The sequence below is a fragment of the Athene noctua genome, chromosome 2 (genome assembly GCF_965140245.1).
Source record: "Athene noctua chromosome 2, bAthNoc1.hap1.1, whole genome shotgun sequence".
In the NCBI taxonomy this organism is placed as follows: Eukaryota; Metazoa; Chordata; class Aves; order Strigiformes; family Strigidae; genus Athene; species Athene noctua.
The window spans coordinates 37,392,806-37,411,488 of record NC_134038.1 but is presented as its reverse complement, the minus strand read 5'-3'; the positions used below and the strand labels follow the sequence as shown (position 1 = coordinate 37,411,488).

Below are 18,683 nucleotides of genomic sequence, written 5' to 3'. Positions count from 1 at the left end.
TCTAGAGGATGAACCTTGCAGAGTACATCTCATCTGACTAATATCAAATAGAGCAGTCATGAGCTGAGCTGCAATTTAGACAATGAGTCAGTACTCATGGATGATACAGCACAATTTTTTTGGCTTTTTGATATTCCACATCTCTGATCACTATACATTTTTAATGCAGTGTTACTAATACAATGCTTGTAAGAAGTATAGCTAAAGAAAATGAGTATGAGATTAATAATGTCTTCAGGGCTTTCCAAGTGTGTAAGGTTATCCAGCCTGTTTACAGACCACAATCTGCAAGAATAAAACCTAATCAAACCAAACCCTTGCCCTGAAGACATAATTGGCAATGTTAAGAATGTTACAATCCCCCAGGGACAGTAGTTGCATCCCTACTTCACCACATATTATTGTCAAAAATATTGTTTAGTTAGTTATTTATTTATCTGGAATTAGCAGATTCGGGAGTAGCGTTTTAGTGAATACCCAACATCTGTGAAAGCAGTTTCAGATTAATAGGCTAAAACAGACACACCGTATCATCACTTTTGGGAAGAATTTTGAGCAAATGCACTTGAGACTACACTATCTTCTTCTTTATCCTTTCTTCTCCAGGTCAGCTTTGATAACAGCTAACTGGGCACGAACCACAGCTCTTTAATCTCACTTTTTATTAAGTACTCACTTTGCCACTAGTGATTCAGAAATATCCTTGCATAAGATATTAAAGAACAAGTAAGCCAAATCAACATTTCAAGACTCTCATATGGCTTTCATATAGCTGGGTAGAGTGTGTCTTTTCGCAATTGCAAAACTTTCTTCAAGCTGGATGTTAACACTTTCAGAGTGCCAAAACGACGTTCCTCCCTTTCAGTTCAAAGAAAGCACAACATCTGTCATAATGTGAAATGTAGATTTAATGCAAGTGTCAGGTCAGGCACTTGGTAATGAGGTAAAAACCCCTGAGATTTTAAGTTTCTCTTCCACACTATCCTATTACAGGGAGGGGAAAGGAAAGAACTCTTTCTTTGGCACTTAGCAGCTTTTCTGCGTCCCTTATCTCTCCTTCCCGGCCATCTTCTGTAAATTAGTGTATTTTTCCTGGCAGCGTCCCTGAGAGGGAGGAAGGTGTGATAATGCTTGCTTTGTGGCCGAGAGAAACTGAGGTACAGACTAGACACGGTCCAGACCTGGCGAGGCACACCCCGGAGCCCCCATGTGGAGCGGGGGGCGGGGGGTGTGGGGGGTGTTCCGAGGGGAAGGACCGCGAGCCTTACACTCTTGGGCTGCATCCCACCGGAGGGTCCGGGGGGCCGCGGCCTGCCGGAGGGGAAGGGGGGAGGCAACAGGCTGGTGGCACCCGCTCCCGGGGCGGCGGGGAAGGGGGGGGAGGCGGAGCGGGGACTCGGCGGGGAGCCCGGGGCGGGGAGCCCGGGGCGGGGCCGGTGCGGGGAGGCCGGTGCGGGCCCGGGGCGCGGCGCGGCGGCCGGAGCTGTCACAGCAACGCCGCGGTGGCGGAGCGGCTGCAGCGGCCACGGCGCGGGCGGCGAGCCTGGAGCTGGGCACGCCCGGCCACCGCCAGCGAGGCCGGGGAAGCGCCGGCGCCTGGGAAGGACCCGCAGATATCTGTGCCGAAGCAGATACATTTGCCCTTGGAGCTCCCCTCTCCTCCCGCCTCGGCCCCCGGTCTCCCCGCTGCCTCTCTCCGCCGTTCCCCCGGGCAGGCTGGAGGCAGCCGCGGGGGAACCGCGGCAGGGCGAGGAGTGGGCGTTTCGGGACGCAAATGTCACGTTGCAGTGCAAGCGACTCCCACATCAGCGCTTTATCAGGATCCCAAACTGCATCTTTTAACTCTTTTAGAAAAGCGTCTCTCGGAGGAGATTGCCCTCAATAGACCCGCCATAAAATAAGATTTTAGTGTTGCTCTTGTGCTTCTGTGCATCCCACTGTGAGGGGGTCCCAGTGGTCCCTTGGGAATACAAGGAGTTGTGAGAAGTAACACAACTGGCCACCAGACTAATCCACTCCCTCTACCTTCCCGCTAGTACCTCCCCCTTCTGCTCTTTTTTTCAATAGCAGCCCTTTCGCAAAATCTCAGGTTACTTTGCTAAAGAGTTCTCAGCCCTATAGTTTCTGCCCTTGTCTCTGCCTCCAGCTCCTTAAGAGCCACCCAGCCCCAGCGATTGGATTGGGCAGCCCGTCTTGACACACCACTGTGCTGAGTGCTTGAGGACGTGTTTCAACAGATGGTTGGGGTTAGTGTGTGTCATCACACTCGAGTGGGGATTAGGGGAGAGAGGCAGCCTTGCTGGAGCTGTGTGGTCTTCCCCAAGTGTGAGCTGCAAGCAAAAGAAGAACTACCTAGCTTTGGGGGAGAAGAGGGAGGAATCGTTTCCAGCAGCTCAGAGGGAAAAATAAAACCCCACATTTTGTTCAGGTAAAGTAAAAGGCACCTCATGCCTCTTTTTTTTTTTTTTTTCTTCCTTTTTTTTTTTTTTTTTTCCTTCACGGTTTTCCGAGGAATGCTAGCACAGCACACTTGTCAAAGCCAGTTGCTGCTGCCTTATCAATGCTGCTATTGTACGGCTGACAGATAACAGCGAGCGCAGTCTGATGCTTGGCTGTCTTCACGGAGCTAACACTCCTAACGCAGCCAAGGTGACGCTTTTGAAGGTGTGGATGAGAAAACCCCTTCCGGAGCGGTGTCTCTTGGCAGGGCGGCTGCCCCGCTCGCCCTCTCGCAGGCACCGCTCTCCCCTCCCGCACACACGTGCCGCGCCGAGCCCGCCGGTCCCGGGGAAGCGGCAGCCGGCTACCGCTTGTTGCTGTATAAAAGCCTCCGTGTTCCTCTAGATCCGTCCAAACGGCGTGGTCGGGAGCGGGAAGGAACCGCGGCGGACTATTTCCCAGGTTCTGAGGAGGATGCTTGAGCAGCGTGCAGCCTGTCTGGGGCTCAGCTGGGAGGCAAACCAGAGTGGTTTGAAAGTGCAGCTGAGATGTCTGTAAAGTTTGAAGACTCCTTTATAGAGACCTGGCTGGGCTGCTGCTGCTCGGTATCGAGATGGTTTGGCTTACACATGGGCTTAGAGTTAAGAGAAAATCAGGAAAGTGGGGAAAGGCAGGGTACAATGTAGTGCTGCTCTTGCAGCTGCAGCAGAGCAGATGGATGTAATTCATTTGCAGATCTGTTTGTGAAAGTTTTACAAGTCATTGAAAACTAAGTAGCATCACTATAATGGATCATTAAAGTCTCGCTTTATTTATAGATTCTAAACTAGCGATCTGAAGTGTTAATTAAAAGTAAGCAAAAATTTATGTTTAGGAAGGAAGGGAGGCAGAAATGTAATTAGAAATTAGTTATGAAAGTAGTCTGATATAATTTTCATTTAATTCTGCTATTAACTTCATTGATGTCTCGAGCGTGGGAAGCTCAACAAATTAACTAAGAAATCAAATGTTATCACTAATTACAGTACGTTAGCTCATCAGAGAATTTAGATGTTCTCATTGTCTTACTCTAAATGATCCAGATGAAGAAACTGGAGGATGGGTTATTTTCCTTTTATTAAAGAAAAAAAAATATTTATTGTATGTATATATATATACTGTCTTCCTGTGCAGAGTTACAAAACGATTTGTTTCTTTCGCACTATAACAGATCTTCACACTAACTCTCACATACCTGTGGTGCTTACGAATTATTGGCCTCCTACTTGTGAAAGAAATCTAACACTGTCCTCACCCTTTACAGGTGAGATATTCTATAAATAATAGTGAATATAATGTTTTCTGAAATAAGATCTGTTTAGTAGGCTGAGCAAGGGGATTTATAGCTGGTGCTTTGTGATTTTGGCATTTAACTGTGTAACGATGCCCATAAACCTATGTTTCAGGCCGCACATATATTTTTGCCTCAAAGCAACTTTTTTTGTTAACTCTTTCTTTTTGAGCAGGCTATTTGGCCCCTTTACAGGTTGTTCTCAACTTGTTTTTTCAAACACACTCTTCAGTAAGAATGTGTCCTCAGAAGTGACCCACAGCAATTTGAAACAGAGAATTAGCTAAATCCCTAATACCACTGCATGACCAGACTGGGACATATGTGACAAAATTTGACTATTTTGATTTTTCTCTCAGTCCACTCTTTCTCATTGTCAGAAGTAATGGAAACTTCTACAGGCTTAAAAAAGAAAAACAAAACCAAAGGAAAACATCACTATGACTCTATGTTAAAGCCTTGTATATTGGATTTCTGCTCTTCCCTCTTCCCAGGGTGTCCTCTGAGAAGCCCAATAAGACAGTTTTGTTGCAGAGAGGTTTAGTCTTCCAGCAAAGCTAAGGTGCAGCACTATGAATTGCACAGTCTGCTGCTGTCACAGCCTAACTGAAACGCATCCCTCTCTGTGGGTATTGTCAGATCACGGATCAGATGATCTATAAGAAAACACATTTTTCAAGAAAGTGCATAGCTAACTACACATGCCCAGCTTGTTTTACTAGGAAAAAAACTAGTTTCTCTAGCACTGCCAGAAAATCTTGCTGAGAAACTAGAAACAGCAAATCATGTTTTTCCTTCCTTTATAATGATGGGGCTGTTTAAAAGACAATGCCCACGGGGCAGTCCAGCTTCTTGTCAAAATGTAATCTACTGTTCCAGATGGTAAACATTCAAAGACATATTTATGGTGACTTCTACATACCTTCCTTTGACATTGGCTTTTTTTTCCCTGAGAGCACTTGTACTGGGTACACACATGAAGTTCCCATTAGCATCCCAGCAGCTGTAAAAGTGTTCAGAACTCACAAAGATGTTCCTCACAGTGAGATAAAAATAATCTGAGGAAAGATCTGAGATCAGTAAATCCACAATACACTCAAGGTGAAAAATTCCAGAGGTACAAAAAGATCCATAAAATGCTGTATGAAAGCTGTAATACATTTTTGTTGCGGTTAATTCATCTTTGCTTGATATGGAATGCTGAACATACCAGGCATGTCTGTACTATCAACTGTGTTTGTGATGTGAGAGAATCTGCGCTGCACAAAAGCTGGTGGGTTTCTTTTTCCTGCAGCTAGTGAAGACTAGGTGGTATAGTGATTGTCTGCATAGAGTTGTTTTCAAAGTGCCACCTTTTTTTTTTTTTTTTTTCTCTCCCTGCTTCACCGAGCAGTGAGACATAGCCCAGGAAAATGTTTTCCAGACAGAATGTATTCTGCCCTGAATTGTCTTAATTATGTGTCAGTTTATTGCTTGTCAGGGGCTTCCTCTTCTTAGCACTTTATAATCGAGGTGGGTGAGCTTGTTCCATCATAATATGTAACTTCAATTTCTGCTGCTTGGCATATCTCCTTGGCCTTTCATTGATTTTTTTTCCTCCATTTCAGAAGAAAAAAAAAAAAATTATGACTGGTGTAATTTCACATTGCAAAAAAAAAAGCCCTTGGTGAATTTCCAAACGGCATGTAAATACATCTTTAAAAAGTAGGCTAAATGAGAGGTCATTAGGGAAGAAAAATGCATGCAGGAATCCAGAAGTATCCTAGAGATGGCAGATATCAGTGTGAAAATTATTGTAACAGCTCTCATTCCAGTCAGGCACTGGACAGTTCTAAAAGTAGTTCATTAAAAATGTTGTGATGCTGGGGACAGTGTTTCCAAATGTGGAAGCCATTATAGAACCCACACTCAGTGGAAGTTAGACAGCTATGGAAAAAAATATTTTGTAAGATTTGCAAATTCTGTTCTGACTGGATCACTTTATTGCAGACTATTTTGACAGTTTGCAGTTTATTATCTAGCTTTGTTTAACTTACATGCTGCACTCAATGCTATATGTTTGTTCATGCAGGATCAGGAGTTCGAGCCTCGTGTAATGTCAGGACTCATTCTTACCCTGGCGAGCCTGGACACTTGTCGCAGATGTCATGGGAGTCGTGGGTTCCATGATTTCCTTAGCTTTAGAAAGGGCTTTGGGGGATTTGTGTTTGAGTGGGAAGGCAGACTGATGCGATAACAATTGAGAAAGCTCCTTTCTGAGTGCCTTAAGAACTGCAGTGTTCAACAGAGAACGAGGGTCCCGTGACAACTCTGCGGTGACACAGAAGGAATCCAATTAGTGGCCACTCCTGCTGTTGATACTAGATCTCTCCTAAAAAATTTCCACCATTACCACCCTCATTGTAATCCCATCCACGACACCAATAATGGGATCAAGAGTGTGTTTTTAGAATGCCTGTTTAAATTTTAACTGCTGTCTTAGGAGATGTTGAGGATATTAAATTAGAAGGCACTGAATAGCACAGCTCACAAGAGAGCTATGTGACACATGTGTCACCCAGCAGTTGTCTTTCTCATACCAGATTTTCCTAACATCTCCATCACAGGTAGAGTTGCTGTAAGACGGGTTGTGTGTACATAGTGAATAATCCGTTTAGTTGTGGCTGTCCCTGCACTGCAGTTACCTTGTCTCTACGCAGCTAACACGTATGGAAAGCAATGGGAGAAGGGAGTGGGACGTGATACCGTCCCCTTTGCTGTGCCCCAGTAGTGGCAGCAAGTCAGACTGCTTCTCCCTTTAACAGGTCCTAAATCATCATTCTGCCTTCCCAGCTGGATCAGCAACATAATATTCCTTCCTGCCCCCTCTCTTTTTTTGTCTTTCACTTTTCTTGCTCCAACACTAATTCACCATTTCCATGTGATCAGAACACAGTAACTCTACTGTTGTTCTTACCAAGCAGTGCACGTTCAACGCTGTCGTGTGCTTGTAGAGGACACTCTAAAGTGGAAAGTCTCAAGGCCTTCACCAGTGTCACCTCAGAATGCAACACAGTAATCTAGGAATTACCAAACCAGATACTTTTTAGCTGAATTATTTTAGCATATTTCAGATCAGTCAGTAGACTCCTTTTGAGTTCCCCTATAAAATCTTTGGTTTAGTATTGCTTGTCCATGCTCAAAATGTATTAATTGGTGAGATTAATTAGTTTTTAATTTTTGATGTTTTAAGACTTTTCTGAGAGAAGTAATAGTTGTTTCATCTTCTGGTTTATGCATTGCACACAGCAGATTTGGTATCAGTGATTTCCCAGAACTTTAATTCCCACTTTCAGAATCTGCTTAAAAGGTTTGATAAGCCTTTGTTACTGTGTGTGCTCTATTAATCCTGGAGCTCTGAGTCTTCCCAGCTTTAACCATCACTGGTGATTTGGTTACAGCGAAAGTTTTTTGTAATAGTTGACCTTTTCACCCAAGATTTTCTCATGACTTCCTTAAAATTTTGTTTAGATTTATTTTATAACAAAACTTAATTGACTATAATTCTACATTGTAATTTTTTTAGTTCCCTGCAAAGTTGATAATATTGCTGGAACTCCAGACAAAAAATACTCCTTTTTATCAATTTTATCACAGGCTAGTGTGACGATACCACTAATATATTCTGGAAGATTTCTAGATGTGGTACTATGCTATGGAAATCCAAACTGTAGATCAGTGCTAGATTATCCACAGAATACTTCATGGAGTTTCCAAACAGAAGCAAAACATGCAAGTCAATCATTTTATGTTCTGAAAAAATCTCTCCTGATGCTGTCTAAGTGTAATTATGGCACTGCATATTGCCCTTTCTCTATGATGTGACTCTAATCCATTTTAGCAAGCAGAGGAGCTGCTCTACAGCAGCTGTATTTTTGTGCTGCTTCACAGAAGGTGAATTCTGTTTGGAAAGTCCACAGAGAAGATGGGGAAGCCTTTGGCATTAGAGTTCTGGAGAATAAATGTAACAGGGAGCTGAACATAGGGATTGTTTTTCTCAAAAGCATCCATAAAAACAGAACAGTGGTCTGTTCCAGTATTGTAATTGCAATGTGCCAAGATGTTCATTATTCTAGCATGTGCACTGTTTTGTCTGTTTTCACTTAAAAAACAGAAAGATGTGTTACCAAGCCCATAAATGTCTGCAGAACTGCCAACTCTCCTGACTTTTATCAGTAGTCTCATGATATTTAGCCTCCTTTGTAAAGCTTCAAGTGTTGGAGTCAAGATATAACGTGAGAAGTTCAAATCTCTCCCTTCTGTTTTTTTAAACTTAATACTCCTGGTTTCTGAGGAAATGACTTGCATGCAGCTCCAGAAGCGTGAAGGTAACTAACAGAAATCCCAAATCTTACTGTGTAAATGCATGCAGATTTTGCGAATAAGGTGGGTTTGTGTATGTCATACCTGACAATGAAAAAACCAATTTTTTCTGACTTTTACCATAATGAACTCCCCCAAAATTTCTGATCATTCATCTGACAACTCCCATTTTGTTAAAGAGGTTTTACTGCAACAGAGGGTGAAGTTCCTTTACTGCTCTCAGCCAGTGGAATAGCTTGCTGCCCTGGAGAACCACATCCTTGATCCTCCCATCCTCTGCCCCCGCCACTGTGTTCCCATCTCCTCCCTCGTGCCAGGTTTGGCTCTTGGCTCACCTCCTGGCATGCTGAATGAGCTCACCAGAGCAGTGGGAAGCTGTGCTGGCTGCCTGCCTAGTGAGGTGGTTCAGCTCAGCAAGTGGACAGAGGGTCCACAGTGCAAGGGAGGAAGCAGCTGGAGCTGGTGACTTAGGGTGAGAGGGAGAAACGTGACCACCCCTTTAGGAAAGTGTGAGCTCTAAGACCATTCAGCTACCTGGTGGTGACACATCACCCTGCAAACTGGGGCACTGTGTGTGTCTACAGGAGAAGGTTTGATAACAGACGTGTGACTGTGCCAGTGTCACCATGAGCTGAAGGCTAAATGTACACTTTTAATGAAAGCCTATCCTTTTTTAACGGAGAGGACTGCTGCAGTGTCACTCAGGCTATGGAAAGGCCCTGCTTACTGTTTCTGACTTTTTAAATCAACAAATAGGCTTTGGAGAGAGGCTAATAAGACATGTATGGAGAAAAGAGAAAACAAACACAAATGCCTGCTGAGTTGCTGCTGAATGAGATTCGGAGGGTAGGATCCAGTTTTCATAGCCAAGGCACTTGAGGTGCCCCTGGATTTTAAATATATATAAAGCAGCTACCTAAAGGCATGTTCTCTCAGATCAATGAAGAGTCCCTCTGAAGTCTTCCAGGTATTGCAGTTAGGCAGGCAGGATTTCCTCTTGGAAACCTTCAAAGGCACCTTTGTCTTTCAGTTGCACATGTAGGGATGGATCTTACCCACTTGCTTTACAAGGATTGCTAAGAAGCTTAAGCTGAAGGCACTTGATATCGCTTTGAGTTTCTTGGTTGGCCCACAGATGAGCAATGCTATGGATAAACACAGTGTGTATTTGAACAGCTGTGATGTAATTCCTACACAGCTCTTTAAGGTGTCTCCTATACTTTGCACAGAAGAAAGCATGAAGCAGGTCCTTCATTTGAACAGCAGGAACTGTGATTCACTTGAGGAGACTAGGATGCTCATTTTAGATTAAATGTGATTGTGGTGCTGACTATAGAAATGGAACACTGTACTTCTCCAAAGTGTCATCCATTTCAGTGCTGGGTTATGCTGACAAGAAAAATGTGTAGCTTTTTCTTTGTAAATTACGTAAGTCACAGGAAAATGTTTTAAAAATCACCCACTGTTGTCACTTGAAGGAATGTCTCAAAGGCCTGTGAGGTGGATAAAGCTTAGGGGAATCAGAAGTGTTATTGGTGCCTGCAAGGCACTAAAAGTAGAGTGAGGAATAATGGATGATCTTACAGGGGTATGATGTTGGACAAAGAATGGAAGAAAGACAGAATTGTATAAGATTCAGTACCCGTGTTTCTGGATTTAGCTATACTAAATCTTTTGAGGATTATCTACCACTGACTTGTCTGCCTCGGGGCATGCCAGTCACAAATTAGAGAACAATACTGCAATAATAAACTTAACACACTGTAAAATCAGCACAGGATACCTTTTAGCTATCACTTTTTCCACGGACTGCAAGAATACTAACAGGAGATTTTAGAATAATATTTGGGTTATGGTATCTTGGTAGAAATAAAGAAGTAAGCATTAAGCCAACCTTTGTAGTAATTTTTAGCAGAGATTCCCTTGGTGTCATTCCCCACTATTTTATTGAAGAGAATAGCTGTAATACCTGAATTCCTGAATGTGTCCCTAGTAAAGAACATGTGAATTTATGTTGTTGTGATCTATTTTACATCTAGAGCCAATTTATGAACTAGGACTGTAATACTCTCTGCTTGGCCACCTTTGTGTAGGAGTTAGGGAGACTGTTAGCATAGTTGGGCTAATAAAAATGTTCTGAAGTTAACCCAAGTTTATCTGCCAGGCTTCCCAGTAGATTATTTTATCTCTACATTGGTAGAGGGTCAGCATTTCTTATCTTACTGGAAATGTCAGTCCACTGCTGGTATATAGGCTCACATTCCTGTGCTCTACTGCTCTGCAACTCAACCCCTATGTGCAAAAGACCGCTGAGTTAGTTTCTTGGTTTCCTTTGCTTGGTGTGGAGAACTCCTCTAAAGCATGGGTCCTCTGAAATGAGGAATGGTAAAATGAAGAGACTTTGAGGATTGCATGGTCAGGGATCACTCAGCTTCTCAAAAAAATAATAGTTCAACATAGAAACAATGAGCAGCTGCAAAGAGGTATTGGAACACGTACGTCCCTTTAGGTCTTTCCCATCATATGCAGCTCACGTTCGATTTTCTGTTTCACTAAATTGCTCTGCAAACTTTTCTTCTCCACAAATTTTGTACTTTTTTGCACCTCTGCAACTTCTTCAATGTTTGAGATGCAGTACCTCAACATGCAGTATCTCAAGACTATATCTCAAGAATAGGTCTGGTTTACAGATACTTTTTGTGGTCTTGGGTACCACAGGTACCTTTAACATAAAAAATAAGCCTGTCAAATCCTGTGAATCCTTCAGAGTGAAGAATAGTTGCCAGCATGGGCTGGAAAAGACGGGTAAAAGAACATCGCAGCTAGCTAGAACTGAGGTCCCTACTGTCTTGCATAAATGACATTGTGCAACCATATCCTGACCTTGTCCATTTTGAGGAACCCTGTCTACTTTTATCTAAAGTGGAGAATTCACTGCTCTTTATGGCAGCTGGACAGCATGAGCGGTGAGAAGACCATGAGTGCTTTGCTTATTGCTTCTTTTGTGCACTGTGTAAGAATCCTTCATCATTGTCAGAAACCCACAGGGTTATTGGAGAGAATCATGTGCCAAGGTACATGAATGCATCCCTGGGTGATGAGCAAGCTCTGCTATCATACTCAGGAGTATACCTACCATACTGCTGACTTTCTGTTGGTTCTCCCTTTGGGTACTGGTTCAAAGGTGCTTTGAATAAAGCTGTTCTGTACATACACTGCACTGTTTGCTGAGGTCATTGACATGAGCATCAGCAACTCCAGTTGAAATGAGTGATGCTGCTGCTGTGACCTGTCTCCTTCACTCCTCTGTGTCACATTCCTAATGGAGTGCATGTGCACACACCAGGACTCCCGTGCAAAATCCAGTGCAGAGCAACTTTTTTATTTTGTCACAAGAACATTTGTCCTTCAGTCAGAGACAGTTCAAATCACGAGCAACACTGATTCAGCCATTCTACATTTGCTGCACTAATACAGCTGTATACTGAACTGTGACACCAGTGCTACCATGACTCTGGAAAAGAGACACAGACATGTGGAGCATCAGTGTATTGAATCTTGTAGCTATTTGAACTACTCAGTATTTTTACTATACAACTACCTATAGCTGCCAGAACTTCTGCTTTTCACCTGTCTGCAGTAGAACATGCTGGGATTTTCAGTTTGGAATTGATCTCAGTAATGCATGTATTCATGGGTCTGGGTTTTTTTTTAAAGTCAAACAACTCATCTTTAGAAAAAGATTGAGAATAGTTTAGGTGAGAGCCTAACACAGGGCAGAGCAGGTCTCAAAGAATGCCTCACCCCTCTCTTCCAGACACCTTGCTGAGTCACATCTGGTGTGAAGTGAGGAGTCCGCATCTCAGCTCTTATCTTCAAAGCTCTGTGTGGGCCACCCTCATTGTTTGAAGAAGCTCTTTGCTTCACTTCATCATGAATCATTGGCATCTACACTTAATAGGGACAATGTTACTGAACAATGGAGGATGAAAATTCAGGTGGGCAATAAACTCCCGTGCTGACACTAGATACAAGCATCACAAAAGAGTCTGGGTGAATATGCAACTTCTAAAACAGAGTAGGAGTCTGAATCATGGCTGATAGATCTCCTAAGGAATGTAGATCATATCTGATGACTGAAAGATGGAAAGAAAACTCATTCTCTCCCTCTCTCAATGATGTTTCAGTGTGCTTCTTGCATATATCTATTGATCCATCCACATATCAGTCTGCTCAAAGGTATACTTACCATTTCTTCCAGGAGAAATTCTGAGCATGGTATTGCACAATCAAACATTTCTAGGGCATTTACCATGTATCAAATTCTATTGTCCAATAACTACAGTTGCTGTAACGGACATGGGGAGGTAACAGTGACAAAGAGGAGTTAATCTGTTTTCTCAGCAGTTTGGAAGTGACATACCTGGAGACATTAATTTCAGTCTTACTCTTTTGTATGCTGGAAGAAAATTCTTTCTTCCTTAGAAGCCTCATGTAAAACAAAGTTTTACTTTGGTAAAGACACATATGCCCTGGGAACTCTTCAGCTTAAAGTACATGTACATGGAAGTACATGGGATGGAAGATTACCTTGGGCACCACGTATTATATAATTTGCGAAGGCTAAAGGTACTATTTCTCTTTTCCTGTTTCTTATGTGTCCTTCATATTTTCCCCCATTTTGTATACAGCACACAAATTGTTTTCCACTTACGTTTTTATCTTCTGATTTTCGTAAGATATTGCATTCAATCCTGTCAGGAAACTGTTTTAAATGAAAGTGTGGAGTGATGTGAAATAGTTTTAATGAAAGCTGAAAGAATGTAAACTTAATCTTTTTCATAGGAAGTTTTGTACTGTTCTATCCTGTGCCCTGCTTAAACACATTGGCCTTTTTTGACCTTTTTCTTGATGAAGGTTAAGTGGGAAATATCTTGACTGCAGCCTTTCCAGCTTAACCAGAAACTTTCCATAGTTCATGTTTATTTTTCTTGCTATGGTCATTCATCTTTCATGCATCAAAACTGTTAAACTGGATTATCAGAGAGAAATTAATAGCTTGTGGCAATGATGATGAAGTGTCAAGCCTTCCTTTCTCATGTCTCCAGCTCTATTTTGCTAGTGATGATTTTGCCAGCCCTCTTGCTAGAGTTTAACTAATCTCAGGGGCAATTCACTGCTTGGTTAATGGGTTTCTCCCAAGCAATTTCTTTATTGGCATTAAAAACAAATGTAAAGAATTCCTACATTTGCAATTTATGAGCATTGCTTCTGCAAAAACCTAGAAATGTTGCCATGTTTTCCATATCTATCTGGGCATCTTTTTGTGCCTACTATAGCATACACACAGTGAGATAGAATGCTCTCAGCCTAGTGAGGGGGCTATTGCCTGTCCTTGTGCTGCCTTCAAAATACTTCGACAGTCTCCTGTAAAAGAGTTTCACAGAGAACAGGATCTATGTCCTCAGGACACTTGTTTTTAATGGAAAGGCTGTTGTGTTCTTCAGTTACCATACTCTTGCGAGGAGAAGAGCTAAGTCTGAAGCTCTCTCTTGACTTCAGTCCCAGCAGTACCCGTTACAGAATTTTGCAGTTTGGGATGTCTCCATTTGTTATGCCACAGCAAACTGCGCTCCATGGATCTTTGCTATGAGAGACACCACAATGTGCAGAGCAGTGTGAAAGCTGATTGTGTAGTGCAGGGAAAGAACAAGCCATTCTTTAACCTCAAATTTCATTTTGGTTTAGTTCTCAATTTAATCGAGTCACTTCTTTCCCCACAAAATACAATCACATGATTAGCACTGTGTTCTTCCATAAATAATCTGAACAGGGATGTTCAAGTCAGTTCTTTATCCCCCTGTCAAGAGTAAGGAAAGTTACCCTTTCCTGTGAAGAGAAGACACTCTCAACCAGGCTCCTCACAAACATAGTAAAAATTTCATATAATCACAGAATGATCACAGGAAAATTCAGGCTGGAAGAAACCTCAGGAGGTCTCAGGTCCTGCTCAAACTAGGCTCAGCTGTGAGATTAGATCCAGTTGCTCAGGGCTTTATCCATTTGAATCCTGAAAATCCCAGAAGATGGAAAGTGCAGTGTTTTGGGCAACTTGTTCTGCTACTTGACTTTGTCACAGGAAAGAAGCTTGCTTTTATTTGTATCGTCTGACTCACTTTTTTTTCGGTTTATGCCCATTATCTCTTACTCTCCAGACATGGACTGCTGTATCCTGACAGAGCCTGGCTCTATCTCCTTTATAACCTCATTACAGGTACTGGACAGTCACCGAGAGGTCCACTCAAAGCCAGCTCATCTCCAAGCTGAGCAAGTCAATTACTCAAGTTCTCAATGCATGGCAGGTGCTCCATCCCTCCATTCCAGCTTGTAATTTGTTCCTGATATATGCAGTTGTTCTTAACTCACTTTTAAATAGCTCTTCCAGTCACAGGGAGCTTCAGGACGATTATTTCTCAAAAATATATTCACATGGGATGGTCCTCTTCCTGGTTTTGGCCAGGTCTGTCACAATAGACATCTTTAAGAAGATCTTCTTCAAAGAATCTCTTTCAAATTCAATGGGTTTCTGCAGCCCAGCTAAACAGAGTGTTGAAGACTACTATCTAAAACATATAAGCTAAAACCATGTAAGACTTTTATTTCAAGTTTAGGCTTTATTTTCAGTTATGGATTTTTATTGTCCGTTTCAGAAGTTTGAGAGGACTTTAACTGAACTTTGTGAGTCCTGAAATAGATCCATTTCAAACAACTGCAGCCCATAGTCTGAAGTCCTGAAAACAGCGTTTAAAATTTTGCATCTCTTAACATCAGTGATATTGTTTCCAGTTCATTACTGCTCTCTACAGCACTGGCAATGTTGTCTTCCCTCATCTTTATGTTGCTTGAAGTTCCTCCTCTAACTTCATTGTCAGTTCTCAGTAGCAGTGGTTCTCACGTGTCTCTGTAACTGTAGAACTGATAATTAAAACAAACTCACTTGAGTTCAACACACATATCTTATTGATGTGTGTATTGTCTTTATAAAGTTATTTTAATATAAAAAGTTAATGAACAGAGCTGAAATTTATGAACTTAAAACATACAAAACCCGAAGGCATCCTTGTTTAGTAGTTATTTTGGATAATTTAATTTCTCAGTCAGCCTGTCTGATTTCTACCTGAGTTTGCTCATACCTGCCTTCTTAAAAATCTCCCTGCTGTCTGAGCTTAAGAACTTTGTGAATGGTACTGAACATTCAATTAATTCAGTGCAAGCATTGAATTGGGAACACATCACTTCTACCAACCTCTGTTAGTATTCTGTGGAACATGATTTTAGTTTCTCTTGTTATAGTTTTGGGGCAAAATATCTGAATCACTTTTTTAGTGAGAAGGTTTTTTGGCATGTAAGACAAGAGATCAACTACTGACTTGTTTATGCAAGTGATGTGACAACATGCACCATTCAGACAGTTCTTGAATATTTAGAATGGAATACATATTTCCTGAAGCACAGTCCACATCTGAGCTATCTTTGTCAGAGTTTCATAGTGTGAATAAATAGAGAAAGGAAATTTCATGAATTTTTATAGGGTTTCAGTAAAGGAGAAATCTTGTTTCTGATACTTGTTTATAAGGTTTAACATTGAAAATACTCAAAGCAACCTAAATTTCAATAACATTTACTTCTTAAAACCTAGTTAGTATCCTGCTAGTTTTGATCTTTTCACTGAACTGAGTTGCTAGCAAGCATGGTCTGATTCAGTTTTTATCCAACCTTCTTCACTATCCATCATCTTGTAGCTTCTCATAGGTAGCAAATGTGTGATAGCAGTCATCACCACAAACCTGTAAATATCTCTGATACTAATGGCTCATCTACAATGGCATTTATTGACTTTTTAAATCAATGCAAACTCACTTGTACAGATGCATTGAAACTGGTTCAGCATTTCTCAAATAAATCTAACATTGGACCCGCACCAGCTTTGCAGCTGTATGGTAAAGCTACTCCTGTAGATCAGACGTGTGTGTGACCACTCTCATCTGGAGGATCTTTCTAATTTCTTTGGCAATGCTTTCTCAAACACAAGAACTTTGACCATATAATGGCTGAGCATCTCTAGAACCTCCTCAAGAGAATGAGTTGTCTATTCCTAAGCGGGGTAATTTAGACACCCAAGCTCTGAGAATAGAGAGGTTTCTTCCTTGCTAACTAGTTAGGTCTGCTCTTTGCTTAACATGGCAATAGGTCTGAAATGCAGTCTTGGACTCCTCACTCGCAGCTTGAAGCCTCAACACAGATCTTTATTCTGCAGTGATCCGTGGTCTCTGATGTCTTGTAGTGATTTCATAATCACTCCTCCCAGCTGTTGCTCCATTAATCTCCTGGAGATTAGAGGTCCCGTTGCAAATAAAGCTGATTGTACTCCATAGCATCTCCTCACTCCAATCCATAGCTCTGAATGTTGATGTAAATTGAAGTAGCCATTTTTAAATGCTAGTTAATATGCCAGGCTATAAACAAGAAGCACTGGGGAGCTGTCCCATCAGGATAGACCTCCTGTTTTGATGTCTCTGTTAGAAAGTCAGTTACCTTGGCCAGAGGTGGGGGTATAGAAAATGGAACAGCTGGAAGAACTAGCTTCTTAATTTAACTGAGTACTAATTTCCAAAATCATGCATCAGGGCCTTGAGTTTTACTGGTGTCTTGACATTGTGTTATTCTGTATACTGTGATTTTAAGGGAAGACTGCTGATACCAATTTTCTGGCTTTTACACTTCAGGAAAAGTTAACAATATACAATACAAAAGCTGAATGGAAGAAAGTAGACCCAAGTTTTTAAAGATTAAAATAGCTTTTATAACTAAGAGCTTTCACAGTCCTTCATATCACCAGAGAAACTCAAAAGATATATGTTTTTTTAAAATCTCCTTAGAAGAGGAGACTTAATGTAGCTGAAGCTTGACTCTAATCTAATTTAGATTTTGTGAGTAGGACGTGGAAAAAAATTGTGTTAGTAAGAACTAGTTCCACCATCATGTTTTAATAAGGGAAGTGAATGTTTGTTCTGCGTGTGTATGTGTGTGCATGGTAGGCACAACAACAGATATAAATCCCTCTATCCCTAGCATTAGAATTTTTAGCTTAGTTTTCACTCTTTTACATATTTTACTTCAGGAATTGCTCATTTTTCAGTTTGTAATAAAGACGTCCGTTGGTATAACAAATTGCACAGGTACAAGGGAAGCAGCACAAACCATAGTTCCCAGCCAATACATGAGTTCTTTTGCCTCCTTCTTTAATCTAGCTATACAATATGGTAATATAAGATTTAAACAGAAGAGGGTTTTTTTTTCCTGAGAAACAAAATTTACTAGCATTCTGTATTATACAATGTACTGAAGATGCAAAATGTCTCTGGTTAGACTGACAAGTCACCTTTATGACTGATAAAAATAAATTCCAACTGATTAGTAAAGCAGCGTTGCTTAAGGATAATGGTGTTACAGATACAAATTCATCTCATAATTCCTTTAACCTCAGTAAATATATTGCAAATGTTTAGTGTCTATTGTGGTAACATAAAGCAGAAGTCTTAATTAGACTAAACAAAACAAATACATAGGAGAGGTTTTAAGTGTGTTTCCAATTTCAGAAAAATTTCTCATAGATTTGCCTTATTCTTTTTTTATTCACATCTTGAATCAGACATGAGCAAATATGTTTGTATGTGTGTGTTTTCCCCAAAGCACAGAGAAGAATGTTGTGTGAGAATTATCTTTTCCATTCACAGTCATGCTGCTATTTGGTCACATTTCAATCCACTGGAAGGAAAAAAGAAGGTAGGGGGAATTGAAAGCACAACTGTTTAAATGAGGCTCAAACTTCAATGGTGCTGTAACCCTTAACAGAAGGCAGAGCTCAGCTGTGTCTGTGGAATGGTTCCACATTTCTCAAAAAAAAAAAAAAGAAAAATCCAATGACATTAACATGATAACACAAAAGATTTATTACTTAGAATTATTTTAATTTCTTTTTCAAAAAATTTGTGGTTTCTCAAAATTAGAGAGGCAAAGTTTCCAGCAAGTGGTAATCTTCCCTGCCTCCTTCCTTGCATTCACGTATTTCACTTTCCTAAATTGCTCCTTAAACATTTAAATTAAGGTCATCTTGCTTTTTGATTCATTAATTGTAGTGACATTGTTCTTTATGTTCAGAAAGCGATAAGGAGTAGTCAGGTTTCGATGTCACAGTGATTTTGTTATTATAAGTGCTGAAATGTAGGAAAAGCCTTCTTTATTAAACCCCTGAGTTGTTTTTTTGTTTTTTGTTTTTTTTTTTTTCTGAAGCAACCTTGTCTGTAGTTTGTGTTTTTTGCAAAACAAAAGGTTGCTGAAAAAACAAATCTGCCAAAACAGTAAGGCAAAGAGAGATGCTGATATTTTATCAACTAAGAAAGCACACACATAACTGGGACCTCATTAACCCTCATCAAGTCACATCTAAAAAATTTCCTGATGCACCTCCCCTTCATGTATTTTGAGCATC

General features: G+C 41.1%; 1 protein-coding gene across 6 annotated transcripts in view; it reads left to right on the top strand.

Moving 5' to 3' along the window:
- The first annotated feature begins 2,216 nt into the window (after positions 1 to 2,216).
- SULF1 (sulfatase 1) overlaps positions 2,217 to 18,683 on the top strand; it is a 123,089-nt gene continuing 106,622 nt past the window's right edge. For 5 of the 6 annotated variants that reach the window (XR_012633024.1, XM_074897681.1, XM_074897684.1 and 2 more), the window contains exon 1: positions 2,217 to 2,428. The gene's annotated coding sequence lies outside the window, so the exon portion shown is untranslated. Of the gene's footprint in view, positions 2,429 to 3,649; positions 3,743 to 18,683 lie in introns of all 6 variants that reach the window. The other variant, XM_074897682.1, reaches the window with a different exon arrangement.